Here is a 16,542-nt window from a genome sequence, read left to right as displayed (position 1 = left end):
ACCGGGAGACACGAGATGCATCAATGATTCTGCGTGGAAGTCATTCCCACAGAATTATTGAGATCCTCCAGAGAGCCAGACATGACAAAATTGTTCCACAGGTTTGTAGCCTTTATGATAAATGTGGAATACCCTCATACTTCAGGAAGAATGTAATAATTTTGAAATCCAAAGAAGGCAAGTGCTGACAGATGTGAACACTATCGAAACATCAGTTTAACATGTTGCGATTGCAAAACATTGACTTAAAATTTTTGCATCAGAATCTAAAACTAATGGAACAAGCTATGCAAAACAAGTCCTACGGCAAAGTCGACAAAATAAGTTGAAGGAAGGCAAAGCTGCAGTTATGGAAATGGTAGAGGTAGCTTTTCAGAAAGTGGACTTTACTACAGTCTTTCAAATTTTGAGCGTAGCAAGGGTAAAAACCATGAATCAAAATGTTATTTCCGACTTGTGCAGAAATCAGACCTCAGTTATAAGAGCCAAAAGACAAGAAAGAGAAGTTGTATTTGAGAAGGGATTGTGACAGGTTGTTAGATTGTTTGTAACGATATTCAGTCATTACACTGTGTAATTATCGAAGGAAATCAAGGACAAGTTAGGAAAGGCGATCAAAGTTGAGGTAGAAGAATTAAAATCTTTGAATCTTTTAGATGACACTGCGATTCTGTTAGTGACAGCGAAGGATTTGGAAGAGCAAAGTAACTGTATATATGTCTTGGAACATGATTATAAGATGAACTTCAACGAAAACAAAACCAGGGTAATTAACTGTAGTTGAATTAAATTAGGCGATACTGAGGTAATTAGATTAGGAAATAAACAGATGAGGTAGTAGCTGTGTTTTGCTGTTAAGGTACCAAAGTAAGAAGTGATGGCCAAAATAGAGAAGACATAAAGTACAGAATGAGAGTAGCCAGAAAAGCATTTCTGAATAAGAGATGGCACAACTTGAGCAAAAGAGGGGATCAATTGACAGGCCACATCCTGAGAGATCCAGGGACGTTCAGTATGGTAATGGCAAAAGGTGTGGAGTGTATAACTTATAGAGGGAAACAATAGCTTGAATGCGGTAAGCAGGTTCAAACGAATGTAGTTTGCTGTAGTTACATAAATGAGATGCGACTTACACTGGACACAGTAGTGTGGAGAATAGCATCAAGCCACACTTTGGAGTGAAGACCACGATAAGGACGGTGTAGAACTGGCATCAGACGAACATGTGACACGCCAGACTCGACGTCGTGTGGTTCTGTGATGTTTCGGGAGAGATTTTCGTGTCATTACTAGGGCTCATTGATTCATATCAACATTCCAGATGTTCCAGTGTTCTGCATTCTTCTACATACCACGATGAGTATGCTGTGGACACTCCCATCTTCGAAGATGACAACAGCGATTCTCAAAGAGTCGTGCTGTTGGGTACTTGATTTGGTACACTGTAACATCAAGACTTGCCCCTCTAAATCAATCTTTCTTACTCCCTTAAAAAAAAGTCAGGGACTGTTTGGAACAGCGAGTGAAAGTACCAAACAAGATCCTCGCAATTTTGTATTTCCACAGTTCTTATGTCAGATTACGTGGAATGTACATTTTTCTTTATTGATAGTGCATTTCCTTGCAAACTAAATGGATAGTTTGTGTGATTCATTTTTTTTTTTACAAGTCTTACATAGGATGGTTTTATTCTATCTTGGTATATACTTATGATTTTACAATTAATTAAAAACTTACAAAAGTAACGTTAGACTTAGAAACTGGAAGAATTAACAGAAAATTATTTCATTACGGAGGTGAAATAAAGGACAGGTTAGAATGTGTGAGAGCCCACCACTAGTGCCATCACAAATGCGAGGAAGTTGATGGTACACTTAACTCGTCTTTGTTAGACACACCGATTTGTGATACCTGTGAAGTGCTGACGGTAGCGAAGCATCTCAGCATGAACCTGGAGTCCTTACTATGCGACCGTAACAGTCGCGCGGTGGTCAGTATTTTCCCCATCGGACTATAAAGTCCGCTGACTGAGAAGCATTCGATGCGGATGCATTGGGTAGAAGTCGTGTCGCGTTAAAAAGTGCACTATGCCTCGACTCGGGTCTACATGGCTTATTTGGAACCGCTCCCGGATGTCGTGGAGAAATGAGAACATTGTACCGCCTTTGACACTGCTTCTGTAAAGTTTGGAAGGTAGGAGACGAGGTACTGGCAGCAGTAAATCTGTGAGCACCGGGCGTGAGTCGTGCTTGGGTAGCTCAGATGGTAGAGCACTTGCCCGCGAAAGGCAAAGGTCCCGAGTTCGAGTCTCGGTCGGGCACACAGTTTTAATCTGCCAGGAAGTTTCATATCAGCGCACACTCCGCTGCAGAGTGAAAATCTAATTCTGGAAAGAGAAAACAGTCTTAGTACGTTCAGTTTCACTCTGGTGTGTGAAAAATCAAGAAAGTTTTACCAGTTCAGTCATTCTTTACATTCATAGGGGAAGTTTCAGCATATGCGCTAATCCCATCATTGTGTGTTTGTGTGTGTGTGTGTGTGTGTGTGTGTGTGTGTATTTCCAAACCTACAAAGTTTGCTACTCAGCTTTCTTAGACATGTCTGTGCTGTATCATCGATGGACATTTGCTAACAGCTACTGATGCCCCCACTCACTTCTCATAACACGTTCATCAAATCTCTGATGCTGGCCCAGATATTGACAGCAAAACGTACTTCATGGTGTGACTATACTGCAGCGTGACGGTTTGCCTCATTCCACACGTGGCTGTTTCTGACGTTTGAAGTACCATCAGTATCAAATGAGGCCTCGTCAGTAAACAGTACGATTTGGAGGAAATATGGTCGATCAAACCATTGTTCGAGTATAATGACTTTTCTGGGGACTAGAAATCTACTCTGTAGGAATCAGCACGGGTTTCGAAAAAGGCGGTCGTGTGAAACCCAGCTCGCGCTATTCGCCCACGAGACTCAGTGGGCCATAGACACGGGTTCCCAGGTAGATGCCGTGTTTCTTGACTTCCGCAAGGCGTTCGATACAGTTCCCCACAGTCGTTTAATGAACAAAGTAAGAGCATATGGACTATCAGACCAATCGTGTGATTGGATTGAAGAGTTCCTAGATAACAGAACGCAGCAGTCATTCTCAATGGAGAGAAGTCTTCCGAAGTAAGAGTGATTTCAGGTGTGTCGCAGGGGAGTGTCGTAGGACCGTTGCTATTCACAATATATATAAATGACCTTGTTGATAACAATGGAAGTTCACTAAGGCTCTTTGCAGATGATGCTGTAGTATATCGAGAGGTTGTAACAATGGAAAATTGTACTGAAATGCAGGAGGATCTGCAGCGAATTGACGCATGGTGCAGGGAGTGGCAATTGAATCTCAATGTAGACAAGTGTAATGTGCTGCGAATACATAGAAAGCTAGATCCCTTATCATTTAGCTACAAAATAGCAGGTCAGCAACTGGAAGCAGTTAATTCCATAAATTATCTGGGAGTAGGCATTAGGAGTGATTTAAAATGCAATGATCATATAAAGCTGATCGTCGGTAAAGCAGATGCCAGACTGAGATTCATTGGAAGAATCCTAAGGAAATGCAACCCGAAAACAAAGGAAGTAGGTTACAGTACACTCGTTCGCCCACTGCTCGAATATTGCTCAGCAGTGTGGGATGCGTACCAGATAGGGTTGATAGAAGAGATAGAGAAGATCCAACGGAGAGCAGCGCGCTTCGTTACAGGATCATTTAGTAATCGCGAAAGCGTTACGGAGATGATAGATAGACTCCAGTGGAAGACTCTGCAGGAGAGACGCTCAGTAGCTCGGTACGGGCTTTTGTCAAAGTTTCGAGAACATACCTTCACCGAAGAGTCCAGCCGTATATTGCTCCCTCCTACGTATATCTCGCGAAGAGACCGTGAGGATAAAATCAGAGAGATTAGAGCCCACACAGAAGCATACAGACAATCCTTCTTTCCACGAACAATACGGGACTGGAATAGAAGGGAGAACCGATAGAGGTACTCATCAAGGTACCCTCCGCCACACACCGTCAGGTGGCTTGCGGAGTATGGATGTAGATGTAGATTGCTGCAGCAACCACTGCCACAATGCGACTCCTGGCGTAAAGTCAGTCACAAGCAGTACATGGACTCGTTCTCGGTGATACGGGTGTAATTATTGTTCGCAGAGTACTCGCCACATTCTGGTTTGAGCAGCGCCCTTTTCACGTGCAATACGACGAGTCCGCTGCAACACGTCCCAGCAGCCCCAGCACCACCTCTTCAGAATCGGGTGTGCGAGTGGTCCTCATGTTTGCCAGGTCCGCCGTTTCTTCTTTCCAGTGAACCAGTCTCCCGCATTCGTCGATCGAGAGAAATAAACAGTCGTCGTGACGGACGATGCCTCCAAGGAAGGGTCGACAGAAGCGTCCGATCCCACGCGTCGGCTTTGACCCGTGACGTAAGGGTGTTGTCGTGTGTGACGTCATGACGGCGCGGAGTTTGGTTTGAGTGTGGCTGTCTCCAGTTCTGTTTTATCTTATTTTATTTACTTTTCTGGTCTGTTCGTTCTATCTCGTGAGATTTTTTTTAAAATTTAAAAACACTTATTACTTATTTTAATTATCTGTTTCCTCCAATTTCTGTTTTAGTTTATTATATTTATCTTTGTGATCTGTTCGTTTTATCCCGTGAGATTTTTTTAAAAAAAGGCAAAAAACACCAATCAGCTACTGAAGCATCTTTATCTTCTATGAGTTGCAGAGGTTACGACCCCTGGGGAGGTGGGTGGGTATTCATGCATGGCTGTCTTCACTTACACGTTGTAGCTACGCAAGGCGTCTAAATTTGTTTATATTTAGTTTGCCCCCCACCCAAAACACCCCATTTCCCGCGCTTGTCCCGTTAGTGTCATTAGGCTTCTTGTGGAAAGTGTGCGTGTTTGTTTTTGTTTCCGCTATATTTGTGACGTCATGGGTCAAAGCAGACGGGTGGGATCAGACGCTTCCGTATTTCCCCAAGGAACTGCCTTTCAGCAGCGAGAACATTGCAATGCCTTTCCCCATCCACATGATGCATATCAGTGAGTTCCGCGAAACTGTACCGCTACTGCTCTATCGTACTACGCTGTACGTCTCTGAATAGCACTGACAAGGGAACCTCCCCATCGCACCCCCCTCAGGTTTAGTTATAAGTTGGCACAGTGGATAGGCCTTGAAAAACTGAACACAGATCAATCGAGAAAACAAGAAGAAGTTGTGTGGAACTACGAAAAAATAAGCAAAATATACAAACTGAGCAGTCCATGCGCAAGATAGGCCATATGAAGGACAGTGTAAGCACAGGAGGGCCATGGTCCCGAGGTTGCCGGCACGGTAGCTCAGCGTGTTCAAATGGTTCAAATGGCTCTGAGCACTATGGGACTCAACATCTTAGGTCATAAGTCCCCTAGAACTTAGAACTACCTAAACCTAACTAACCTAAGGACATCACAAACACCCATGCCCGAGGCAGGATTCGAACCTGCGATCTTAGCAGTCACGCGGTTCCAGACTGAAGCGCCAGAACCGCTCGACCACCGCGGCCGGCTCAGCGTGTTCGGTCAGAGGATTAGCAGCCCTCTGTAATACAGAACTGAGTTAATCGATCAACAACGAACTGAAACGGATGTCCTACGACGTCCGCCCCGAGCAGATGCAAGTAACGAAAGCGAATAAAATGAGATTAAAAAAAAAAAAAAAGAGGCTAGCGTGAGCAGCTGCGGAAGGAGAGGTCCTTGGTTCAAATCTTCCCTCGAGTGAAAAATTTTTATTTTTTTTATTTTCAGACCATTATTATCTGTCCGTCCGATGCGAGGTAACTGCGCCGCAGTATGGGGACGCTACACCTAAACAAACATCGAAACACACGACGTCAGTCGAGTACAGGGCACGGAAGAGAGAGTATTCCTGCTAACGAGGCTCCCTGGGTGGCAGTTGACTGTTCGCTACTTTGGACGAGAGTGCGTTAAATACGTGAGATGTGTTCCGTGGGCAATATGAATCCAGCAAATATAGGGGATGGACGGACAGATAATAATTGTCTGTAAATAAAAACTTAAACTTTTCACTTTTTTTTTGTTCGTTTTTAGTTCGTTGTATCTGCTCAGGGCGGACGTCGCAAGACAGCCGTTTCAGTTCGTCGTTGATCCATTAACTCCGTTTTTTTATTACAGAGGTTCACTCGAGGGAACACTTGAAAAAGTGGTTCAAATGGCTCTGAGCACTATGGGACTTAACTGCTGATGTCACCAGTCCCCTGGAACTTAGAACTACTTAAACCTAACTAACCCAAGGACATCACACACATCCATGCCCGAGGCAGGATTCGAACCTGCGCCGCAGCGGTCGCGCTGTTCCAGACTGTAGCGCCTAGAACCGCTCGGCCACTTCGGCCGGCAACGATAACGTGCGGGTCGATTTCATTCCATAGTTAAAACCGGACTGCTCTTTGTTGATAATATATGCGCCTTCATACTGTTGGAATCTGACGTTAGTTTCTGTTACAAACGTCTTGGAACAGTCTAAAAGTTCTTCCAGTTTATTCGCGTAGTTCTTGCTTACATATTTCGTAATCTTCCTGCTCGTAATTTTGTATTTTCTTTTGAACGTGACAAGCCAATGAGATGAAGCCTTGAAGTCCAGGCCGATTTGTTTAGCGTAATGCAATTCCCAAATCTGTACGTCTATATCATGCACTGCACTTCATTTCTCGCTTTAATAAATTGTCGGTATACATGGTTTTCTAGTTCACTGAACTTCTGTCTTCGGGTTCCACCTCGTTCCACGACTTCTTTGCAACATTTAATTGTGCTTTTTTCTCCATCCCTTTAAATTTCTTAAATTTATTTGTTACTTCACTCCATAATCTATATCAGCGTCTTTTAATTGGTTTGGACAGTAACCTGTATTGGAGCATTTCCTTCATGTAACCCAAAGAAATACCATCAGATTGAAATCACAGTATATCCTCTTCGTGTTCTTCATACGGATCGTCAACAATCTCATCATCTGGTACATACAGCCCCCCAGCAATCAGTAAGCTATCGTCATCACCACACGTAGTGTTTATCAACAAATGTAGGAAATAATCATACAAATATTCGACAGTCGTTCGATCCCTTAAGGAACTTTCCGATTCCTTACAGTTCGGAAAATATTCATTGACTTTATTATTGAAGTCGCGAGCTATATTTGCTGGATTCCTCTTGCCCACGGAATACATCTCACGTGTTTAATGCACTCTCGTCCAAAGTAGCGAACAGTCAACTGCCAGCCAGGGAGCCTAGTTAGCAGGAATACTCTCTCCTCCGTGTGCTGTAGTCGACTTCCGTCTGTTTCGATGTTTGTTTAGGTGTAGCGTCCCCATACTGCGGCGCAGTTACCTCGCATCGGACGGACAGTTAATAATTGTCTGAAAATAAAAAAATTAACTTCTCACTCGAGGGAAAATTTGAACCAAGGACCTCTCGTTCCGCAAGCTGCTCACGCTAACCACGGGACCACGGCGCTCCTGAGCTCACACTATCCTTGATGTTGCCTGTCTTGCGCATGGACTACTCAGTTTGTATATTTTGCTTATTTTTTCGTAGTTCCACACAATTTCTTCCTCTTTTCTCGATTGATCTGTGTTCAGTTTTTCAAGGCCTATCCACTGTGGCAACTTATAACTAAATCTGAGGGGGGTGCGATGGGGAGGTTCCCTTGTGAGTAATGGACGTGTACGTCGTTCATTCATAGCACGTCCTCTAGTGGGGAAATGTAAGTACAATGCAACAGAGTCACCTCACGGACAAGTAAAGTAAACAAAACCTGCTTCATGATTTCCTAGTAATCAGGCTCGTCCTCCTCATTTCCCCGTGGGAAATAAAGAACGTCCATGCGAATAAACAGCGCAGTATACGTAAACTTGTACGCATTTTAGTTGTAAAAAAGATGGAAAACAGTAATGTTAGACAAAGTAATACGAGGGTTGTTTTTTAAATAAGGGCCGTTTTTATTTTAAAAAAAAGATAGAAATACTTTTGTAAAAAAACTTTTATTTTCTGATTCTACACACTTTTACCTATTTTTCTACATAGTTGCCTTGTTTATTCAAGCACTTGTCATGTCGTACAACTAAGTTTTTAATTCCCTCTTCAAAGAATTCGGCCGCCTGCTCCGACAGCCAAGAGTTCACGGCCGCTTTCACTTCATCGTCGTCACTGAAGCGCCGCCCGCCAAGATGGTGTTTCAGGTACTGGATAAGGTGAAAATCGCTAGGAGCAAGGTCGGGGCTGTATGGTGCATGGTCCAAAACTTCCCAGCCAAAAGAATCAATCAAATCCCGAGTCTTTTGAGAGGTGTGAGGCCTAGCGTTATCGTGCAGGAGCAAAACTCCTTTTGTCAGCATGCCGCGCCTTTTGTTTTGAATTGCTCCGCGGAGCTTCTTTAGAGTTGCACAGTAGGCATCTGAGTTGATTGTCGTTCCTCGTGGCATAAAGTCCACTAGCAAAACACCGCGCCGGTCCCAGAACACAGTTGCCATAATCTTGCGCTTTGACAGCGTCTGTTTGGCTTTGACCTTGACGGGTGAGGTTGTGTGTCGCCATTCCGTCGATTGTCGCTCGCTTTCGGGAGTGATATGGGATACCCATGTTTCATCTCCAGTGACAATTTGACTCAACATGTCATCCCCTTCTTCCTCGTAGCGAATCAAAAAGTCCAATGAAGTGGCAAATCTCTTCCCTTTGTGGTCCTCTGTGAGGAGTCTGGGTACCCACCGAGAACACAGTTTCTTAAAGTTTAGGTTTTCAGACACAATTTTGTACAAAACCGATCTCGAAACTTGTGGAAATTCCAAAGAAATAGTAGAAATTGTGAATCTTCTGTTCTCACGAATCTTTGTTTCGACTGCAGCCACCAAATCATCAGTGATCACGGAGGGACGGCCTGAGCGTTCCTCGTCACGGGCGTTTTGACGGCCATTTTTAAACTCTCTAACCCATTGACGCACTTTACCTTCACTCATTGCATTCGAGCCATAAACTTCTGTTAACTGACGATGAATTTCTGCAGCTGATATAGGCTTCTCGCGGTCAAAAACGTATCACTGACCGTATCTCACACGCGGCGGGCGATTCAATAATCGTAAACATTATAAAGTAGCACAGCGATGCGTACACGTCAGCTACAGAGCTGCAACTTTCATCAGTGTGAACGGGAAGGATGCCGGCAAGTGGCGCGGTGGCTTGTTGCGGCGTCCGCGCGAACTACGGGACTATACGCGCGAACGGCCTTTACTTAAAAAACAACCCTCGTAGACAAGTTTATCACCTCAAGCTGGCTTCTCCGACCACACGTCCCTTACTTTAAATCGTTCACTGGAGCATTCTCTAAGTTCTCTGGTATTTCTGCACTCTCTTGTGGAGACACCCTGTACGGATCAGTGGTAACTCCCGCCATAGAGGACCACGTGTCCGCCTGTGTGCTTGCAGCGGTGGGCGGAACCCTACAGGACAAAACTCTGAACATTCAAGTCTCAAAGACTGCAGTGAGGTGATGTAATAGGAGCCTCCATTAACTACGAACAGCGTGTGGCAGCCAACAACCAGCTTGTAGTACACGGTTTCCGAATCGCGAATGCTGTCGGGGCTAGGTGAGGTGTTGGCAGTATGTGCGTGACGTCACACGAGAAGGTCTCTGATTTTTGTCCAGTGTGCTCGACTCAGAGGAGGGGAGACATACCGGGTGATCAAAAAGTCATTATAAATCTGAAAACTTAATAAACCACGGAATAATGTAGGTAGAGAGGTAAAAATTGACACACATGCTTGGAATGACATGGGGTTTGTTGTGGACTGGCAAGACAGCCAATCCACAGTGACGGGTAGCCGAAAGGCACGCGTTTAAGCTCACGCAGGCTGACGTGAGGTCTGGAACAGTTAAAGGATTAGAGTTTAGCAAATAAAGTACATAGCTGTTGGAATACTTAACTTTAATCCATAATTGGTGAACATCGGTCTGACGGTACATGCATCACAAGATAAATAGCAATTGATAATGGCACCTTGCTAGATCGTAGCAAATGACGTAGCTGAAGGCTATGCTAACTATCGTCTCGGCGAGAGCGTATTTGTCAGTGTAGCATCGCTAGCAAAGTCGGCTGCACAACTGGGGCGAGTGCTAGGAAGTCTCTCTAGACCTGCCGTGTGGCGGCGCTCGGTCTGCAATCACTGATAGTGGCGACACGCGGGTCCGACGTATACTAACGGACCGCGGCCGATTTAAAGGCTACCACCTAGCAAGTGTGGTGTCTGGCGGTGACACCACAGGGTTTCATTAGGGAAAAAAAAAAAAAAAAAAAAAGTTCACAAAATGACGCGTGAACTCTTGCGCGCGTCGTTTGGTGATGGTCGTGTGCTCAGCCGCCACTTTCGTCATGCTTGGCCTCCCAGGTCCCCAGACCTCAGTCCGTGCGATTGATTATTGGCTTCGGGGTTATCTGAAGTCGCAAGTGTATCGTGATCGACCGACATCTCTAGGGATGCTGAAAGACGACATCCGATGCCAATGCCTCACCGTAACTCCGGACATGCTTTACAGTACTGTTCACAACATTACTCCTCGACTACAGCTATTGTTGAGGAATGATGGCGGACATATTGAGCATTTCCTGTAAAGAACATCGCTGCTACAGTCGCAGGTTCGAATCCTGCCTCGGGCATGGATGTGTGTGATGTCCTTAGGTTAGTTAGGTTTAAGTAGTTCTAAGTTCTAGGGGACTGATGACCACAGATGTTAAGTCCCATAGTGCTCAGAGCCATTTGAACCATTTTTAAAGGACATAATCTTTGCTTTGTCTTACTTTGTTATGCTAATTATTGGTATTCTGATCAGATGAAGCGCCATCTGTCGGACATTTTTTCAACTTCTGTTTTTTTTTTTTTTATCTAATAAAACCCCGTGTCATTCCAAGCATGTGTGTCAATTTGTACCTCTCTATCTACATTATTCCGTGATTTATTGTTTTCAAATTTATACTGACTTTTTGATCACCCGGTAGACTGCTGAGGGGAACACTCCACAGCAGTCAGGTACGTGTCTACCGTGGAGTTGAGTCGGTAGCGGCCAGCCGCTGAGAATTTGCAGCAGAGCAGTGGATGTAGTTATCGCGTGTACTTTGCATCTGTAGTGTTAGGCAATGCGCACGAATTCTTGGAACGTCAGACTTGTGCAGAGGTTGTGGAGACTGGGCTGGGACAGTGGAAGTCAGCAGTTCAAAAGTTTGCAACCCCAAGTAGCAGGAAGCCTGAATTACAGTTAGCGAGGGATGTAGCGCATTGGTTAGTAAGCTGGACTTGCAATTTGGCCATCCATATTTATGTTTCGAGTGATTTCCCTGATTCGCTTCAGACAAACGCCGGTGTAGTTCCTTTGAAACCACTCGGTCGATTTGTTTCCCTCTCCCGCACACTGTCCGAGATTGCATTCTGTGACTAATGACCTCGGAGTCGACAGGACCCTAAACCATAATCTTCCTTCGTCTGAAAATTACATTTAGCAAACTACGGTGCAGGATACAGACCAGGAAGCAGATGTCCAGCCGATACGAGGCTGAATCGCGTCGAGGAAGAAGTCGTACTGTCGAGAGGTTATCTCGGGTTGAACGGTCGCAGATACACTCACGGTCACCTCCTGCTTCTGCAGCGAAAACTCTGGGCTGCGTTTTGCGCAACTCACACTTGACAGCTGAATGTTTCGCGTAGTGTGGCTGCAGTACCCGCATTTCTGCCCCATTAACCGGTGACGTCATCTACATCTACATCAACGGTGTGCGCCAGAGGGTGCTTCAGCTACAGTTATCTCATGCCTCTTCCCCCTTCCATTCACGAATAGCGCGATAGAATGTTTCACAGTAAACTTTCATATTTGCTCTAATTTTCTCGCTGCTGTCATTTCGCTAGACGTATGATGGAGCGACTGATACGTTATCTGACTCCTCCTGGAACGAACTCTCTCGGAATGTCAACAGGAAACCTCAACACCCCTCTTGTAGCGTCGCCCACTGGGGGTTGTTGGGTACCTCTGCAACGACCGCTCTCCAACAGTGTGACCGAGTGACGTCACGCACCGCTCTTGTTTGGGTCCTGTCAACTTCTTCTGTTAATCCGACTTGGTAAGGATCCCACACTAATAAACAATACTGAAAATAAGTCGAAGAAGTATCCTGTAAGGCACTAATTTCGTGGATGAGTTGCGTTTTTTTCAAGACTCGTGTGAATATGAGTCAGATATCTGCTTTGCCTACTGTTTTTTTTTTTCTATATGTTGCCACTCCACTTAAGGCCGTTCCAGATGGTTGTATGTATTAAACTGGGAAACTAGAACGACGGAGACGCTTCGTCCCCGCCATAGCCCTCAGTGGTTCACAACCCCACAACAGGCCACAGCAGTCCACCCACGCCACCGCCGCCCCACACCGAACACAGGGTTATTGTGCGGCTCCAGACACCCCCTCCCCACCACCCCCGGGAGTGTCTCATACCAGACGTGTGCAACCCCAATGTTTGCGTGGTAGAGTGATTAGCGGAGACAGTGTCCAGGTGGTTACTGCATGATATTTTACGGTAATAACAGTTTCCAGCAGTTTGTCAACAACAGTCCAATTGCACAGCAGTAGATTTCTTCTCCTAAGTATGCACAATGCGTTACATTCATCAGAATTTGACATTTTTTCGGAGTTGTTACCTTCTTATACAGAAGAGCATCATCCGCGAATGGAGCTGCCGACGTTGTATACAACATCATTTTTGTACATATTGTAAACAGTAACGGTCCTACCACACTCCATCGTGGTACTCCTGAAATTACCTTCAGATCTTTCGGTTCTGTTCCATTAGAAGCGACGTTTTGTCTTTTGTCTGCAAGGAGGTCGCGAATCCAGTCACAAATCTGGTCCAAGACGCGCTAGGCTCTTACTTTTCTTCTCACTAAACGGCAGTGGGGTACTGTGTGAAGAGCATCTCTGAGGTCGATTACCGGGCCATCGCAGCAGCGGCGGTATCTACGGGGCTGTGGACCTTATAGTAGCGACCAGTTAATCTCAGAAAATGTCCAGCTTATGTAAACAGATGTGCTTCGAGTACTGCGCTTTTGTGACGTTAGAACCATATGTGAGCGGTATATACAGGGTGTTACAAAAAGGTACGGCCAAACTTTCAGGAAACATTCCTCACACACAAAGATAGGAAATATGTTATGTGGACATGTGTCCGCAAACGCTTACTTTCCCTGTTTAGAGCTCATTTTATTACTTCTCTTCAAATCACATTAACCATGGAATGGAAACACACAGCAACAGAACGTACCAGCGTGACTTCAAACACTTCGTTACAGGAAATGTTCAAAATGTCCTCTGTTAGCGAGGATACGTGCGTCCACCCTCCATCACACGGAATCCCTGATGCGCTGATGCAGCCCTGGAGAATGGCGTATTGTATCACAGCCGTCCACAATACGAGCACCAAGAGTCTCTACATTTGGTACGGGGGTTGCGTAGACGAGAGCTTTCAAATGCTCCCATAAATGAAAGTCGAGAGGGTTGAGGTCAGGAGAGCGTGGAGGCCATGGTCCGCCTCTACCAATCCGTCGGTCACCGAATCTGTTGTTGAGAAGCGTACGAACACTTCGATTGAAATGTGCAGGAGCTCCATCGTGCATGAACCACATGTTGTGTAGTACTTGTAAAGGCACATGTTCTAGCAGCACAGGTAGAGTATATAAAATCATGGCGGTGAATCGAGGAAGTACAATACATACATACGAAACTAAAATGAGCTCTAACATGGAAATTAAGCGTTTCCGGGCACATGTACACATAACATCTTTTCTTTATTTGTGTCTGGGGAATGTTTCCTGAAAGTTTGGCCGTACCTTTTTGTAACACCCTGTGTATAAACTTTCATAATGTCACTTATGACAACTTGGCGAGAGGTCCAACTTAAAATGAACGCGATTCATAAGAAAAAGGTTTTTTAAAACATGAAGATGACAGCAAAGTCTGTCGAAACCCCTTGTTTTAAATAGAGAAATATTTGTGCGATCTTTGTTTTTAGCAAGTATAACAGATCCCTCCTTCTGTCTTCTCAAAACGAGAACATTCGATCAGACCCCAATTTCTGGAATCCATGCTCATTTTTATACAGGAGATTATTTGCTCTCAAGAACAGACCTAATAGGTGAGCATAGAACACGTGCCGTAATTCCACAACAGACAGACGTCGGCAACGTGGGGATGTAATTTTGTGCATGTGTCCTACGGCACTTCGTGGAAACGGGAATGGTTCAAACGGCTCGGAGCACTATGGGACTTAACATCTGAGGTCATCAGACTGAAGCGCCTAGAACCGATCGACCACACCGGCCGGCCGAAATGGGAATGACCTACGCTTTTTTCTTTTCACTACGCACTGTTCGTTTCTGTAGCGACCAATGATTAACTGCTGTAGTAGGGGAGCAAGTTCTTTTGCGTAATGTCTGATTTCGTCCGCATGTCCTCCTACTACTAAGCGTTTGTTCCTATTCGGTTCCTCGATCGCTTACCTCAGTATCTAGCATTTCGGCTAGAAAAGAGAGACCACGTCACTATCTTCCGCCGTGAAACTCTTGCGAAAGAACGAATTCAGTATTTCGGCCTGTTCTGTCATTTCACACTATAGACGTAGTGTGGTCACTGAGTGGTTTCATACAAAATTTCGATACACTTACTTATTATATGTAAGAACAAAATATTCTTAGGGCCTTTTGGTCAGATCGTTTGGACAAACTTTACCTTGAAAGTTAGTGAACGCCACAGAAGTCACGTGTCTTTGGCGTTTGTTGCTGTCAGACATCGCGTAGCGAGACTGCGGACGTCAGACGTGCTCACGCGTTATCACTGCAGGAAAGGGGCAGGGGAATGTGGAGCGGGGTATGGAGTAGAGGGAAATCGGAGAACAGAGTGGGTGGGAGGTGGCAGCCCTGCCCAGCCGTGCACAGCCCAAGTATAAAAGGAGCGACTCGCGACCGCCGACCGCTATATAGCAGGCTGCTACGACGCGGACCGGAGTAACACGTGCCTGGTAAGTCTCTACTTGTTTTCTCCATCACCGTGCCGTGTGCTGAACGTATCTCTTTCTGGAATTTGACACTATCCTGTTCTCTGTCCTTTTTTGTTTTTTTTCTGACTTTCTGACTGGTTTGATGCGACCCGCCACCTATTCCTCTCTTGTACCAATCTCTTTCATCTCAGAGCAGCACATCCAACCTACGCCCTCCATTATTTTTTATGTTTACCCCAATCTCTTTCTCTACAGTTTTTGCCCTCTACAGCTCCCTCTAGTGCTATGGAAGTCATTCCCTGATGTTTTAACAGATGTCCTATCATCTGGTACCTTCTCCTTGTCAGTGTTTTCCACATATTCCTTTCCTGTCCGATTGTGCGCACAAACTCCCCATCCCTACCTTATCAGCCCATCTAATTTTCAACATTTGTCTGCAGCACCACCTCTCAAATGCTTCTATTCCCTTCTGTTCTGGTTTTCCCACAGTCCACGTTTCAGTACCACACAATGCTGCGCTCCAAACGTACAGTCTCAGAAATTTCTTTCTCAAATTAAGGCCTATTTTTTATACTACTAGGCTTCTCTTGACTAGGAATCTCCTTTTTGCCAGTGCTAGTCTGCTTTTGATGTCCTCTTTGCTCCACCCACCATTGGTTAATTTGCCGCCTAGCTAGAAGAACTCCTTAACTACATCTACTTCGTGAGCAACAATTCTGATGTTAGGCCCCTCGCTATTCTCATTTCTGTTACTTCTCATTAATGTCCACTTTCTTCAATTTACTCACAATCCATATTCTGTACTCATTTCACTGTTCATCCCATTCAGCAAATTATGTAATTCTTCTTCACTTTTACTCAGGATAGCAGTGTCACCAGCAAATCGTATCATTGATATCGTTTCACGTCGAATTTTAATTCCACGCCTGAATTTTTCTTTTCTTTTCTTCTTCGATGTACGGATTGAACAGTAGGGGCGAAAGACTACAGTCCTGTCTTACACTCTTTTTAATCCTAGTACTTCTTTCTTGGTCGTCCTCTCTTATTATTTCTTCTTGGCTCTTGTACATATTGTATATTACCCGTCTCTCCCTATAGCTTACCACTATTTCTTTCATGATTTCGAACATCTTGTACCATTTCACACTGTCGAACGCTTTTTCCATGTCGACAAATCCTATGAACATTTCTTGCTTTTTCTTTAGTCTTGCTTCCATTATCAACAGGAACGTCAGAATTGCCTCGCTGGTGCCTTTACATTTCGTTAAATCCAAACTGATCGTCATCTAACATATCCCCGATTTTCTTTTCTATTCCTGCCAGCAACGTGGATACAAGAACTATTAAGCTGGTTGTGCTATAATTGTCGCACTTGTCAGCTCCTGCAGTTTCCGAAAGGCAGATGGTATGTCGCCAGAC

At 44.8% G+C, this 16,542-nt stretch overlaps 1 protein-coding gene across 1 annotated transcript in view; it reads left to right on the top strand.

The window, feature by feature from the left end:
- Window positions 1-15,109: 15,109 nt before the first annotated feature.
- Window positions 15,110-16,542, top strand: part of LOC124553616 (ankyrin repeat and KH domain-containing protein 1-like) — a 44,508-nt gene continuing 43,075 nt past the window's right edge. Inside the window, exon 1 of the mRNA XM_047127469.1 lies at window positions 15,110-15,144. The gene's annotated coding sequence lies outside the window, so the exon portion shown is untranslated. The remainder of the gene's footprint in view (window positions 15,145-16,542) is intronic.

The sequence above is a fragment of the Schistocerca americana genome, chromosome 11 (assembly GCF_021461395.2).
Source record: "Schistocerca americana isolate TAMUIC-IGC-003095 chromosome 11, iqSchAmer2.1, whole genome shotgun sequence".
NCBI classification, from domain to species: Eukaryota; Metazoa; Arthropoda; class Insecta; order Orthoptera; family Acrididae; genus Schistocerca; species Schistocerca americana.
The sequence above is the reverse complement of the archived record's forward strand: the minus strand, read 5'-3'. Positions and strand labels throughout refer to the sequence as shown.